Genomic DNA, 294 nt, shown 5'->3' with positions numbered 1-294 from the left:
AATGTTGCATTCTCCTCTTGTGACACTACTCACCATCTATGGTTAGCTATTGAAGCCAAATATGCAAATCTATCATGAGCTCATATGATATCCATCAAAAACTAGTTGTAGAAAAGTCACAAATGCTCTCAAACTATGACTGAATTCTTGTTTCAGGTCAAGCGTGTTGCTGATGAACTAGTAGTCTTAGATGCCAAAATCTCTGACGATGATATTACTCTCTACATTTTAAATGGCTTCGGATCAGAATATCGCGACCTTATTGCCTCCATTCGCACAAGAGAATGTTCCTTC

This window comes from Lupinus angustifolius, unplaced genomic scaffold (assembly GCF_001865875.1).
Source record: "Lupinus angustifolius cultivar Tanjil unplaced genomic scaffold, LupAngTanjil_v1.0 Scaffold_612, whole genome shotgun sequence".
In the NCBI taxonomy this organism is placed as follows: domain Eukaryota; kingdom Viridiplantae; phylum Streptophyta; class Magnoliopsida; order Fabales; family Fabaceae; genus Lupinus; species Lupinus angustifolius.
This window is presented reverse-complemented; position numbering follows the sequence as displayed.